The sequence below is a fragment of the Crocuta crocuta genome, unplaced genomic scaffold (assembly GCF_008692635.1).
Source record: "Crocuta crocuta isolate KB4526 unplaced genomic scaffold, BGI_CrCroc_1.0 scaffold93, whole genome shotgun sequence".
In the NCBI taxonomy this organism is placed as follows: domain Eukaryota; kingdom Metazoa; phylum Chordata; class Mammalia; order Carnivora; family Hyaenidae; genus Crocuta; species Crocuta crocuta.
Window position 1 is genome coordinate 9,465,405 of NW_027529641.1, and position 1,680 is coordinate 9,467,084.

The 1,680-nt window shown below is 36.8% G+C and overlaps 1 non-coding gene across 1 annotated transcript; it reads right to left on the bottom strand.

The window, feature by feature from the left end:
• Positions 1-661: 661 nt before the first annotated feature.
• On the bottom strand, positions 662-763 carry LOC144230214 (U6 spliceosomal RNA). The gene has a single exon (XR_013334727.1). It is a non-coding gene; the product is annotated as a U6 spliceosomal RNA (small nuclear RNA).
• Positions 764-1,680: the final 917 nt, after the last annotated feature.

Consider the following 1,680-nt stretch of genomic DNA (forward strand, 5'->3'; position numbering starts at 1 on the left):
TGTGGGGTTCAAACCCACAAACTGTGAGATCATGACCTGAGCCGAAGTCTGATGCTTAACCAGCTGAGTCACCCAGGCACCCCTAAACAATTTTTTAAAATAAAAATAATGTAGGATTAATCACTCTAGCTAAATTTAAGATTTATTAAACAGCTTAGTTTATTATATGGCTACATAGATCAACAATACAGAATAGGAAACCCAGAAATAAATCTATAGAGGTACAAACAGTTGATTTTTTTTTGCTTTGGCTGCATTTTTTAACAGCTTTATTGAGATATAATTCATGTACCATATAATTACCCCATTTAACGTGTATGATGCGGGGTGCTTGGGTGGCTCAGTTGGTTAAATGTCCAACTGATTTTGGCTTCAGGTTATGATCTCCTGGTTCGTGAGACTGATCCCTGCATCAGACTCTGTGCTGATGCTGCAGAGCTTGCTTGGGATTCTCTCTCTCCCTTTCTTTCTGCCCCTTACCCACTTGCATGCATGTATGTGTATGCTCTCTCTCTGTCTTTCAAAATAAACAAACATTAAACAATAAAGTGTAAAATTCAGTGATTATTTTATTATTAAGTTTTTAAGATTGTGGAAATGTATATGTTACATAAAATTTACCATTGTAACTGTTTTCAAGTGTGCAGTACAATGCAATTTAAAAAATAAGGAACATTTCATGAATTTGCATGTCATTCTTGCTCATGGCCTATAGTAATTTCTCTATACCAATCCTATTTTTGTATATGTACTGCCAAAGTATGTACTGGCCAACTGATTTTTGATAAAGGTATAAGAGTAAATCAATGGAATAAAGGCAATCTTTTCAGCAAATAGATATCATTTGCTGATTACATATCCATCAGCAAAAAAAACCAAAACAAGCCAAAAAAAACCTCAACCTCATATTTTATACAAAATAAAGTAAAAACGGATTATAGATTCATATGTAAAATATAAACCTACAAAGTCTTTAGAAGAAAAAAACAGAAAATCTTTGGGATGTAGGGCTTGGTGACAAATCAAAAGCAAAATCCATAAATTGGATTTTTATTGAAATTAAAGTCCTTGCCTCTGTGAAGGACCCTGTTAAGAAGGTAAAATGGCAGGCTGGGAGAAAAGTTTTGCAAACTACATTACTGACAAACAATTCCTATCTAGAAAATATAAAGACTCTCATCATTCAACTCTAAAAGACAAACAATCCAATTAGAATGTGGGCAAAAGCCCTGAAGAGGCCATATATAAAGAAATGCTTTTATCTCTGCTACTGTAGCCAGTATGTAAATAGAGCACAACATGATTCAACAACAGCACCCCAGGCCCACAGCAGGGGAGGTTTATGGATGCAACTCAGAAAAGACTGCAGAGAAGGATACCAACAAGGGACCAAGGTCAAGGAAGCTTATAAACTGGGCTTTCCTCAGCAAGAGCTGAGCAGAGAGACCGTGAGACTTCACAGAGATATGAGAAAGGATTCACACTAACCTTATATACCAGGTGTAACTGATAGGGGCAGAAAAAGCCAGCCCCAGCTGCTTAAAGTGCTTATATCTGAACTTGAGCCAGTTTGGGCTGACACAGAGACTTTTTTTTTTTTTTTAGTTATGGCATCTGCTTTCCAAGAGTGCTGCATGGGATAAACAAGGTCCCTGGTGGTCCCAAGTGCCCAAGTCACGG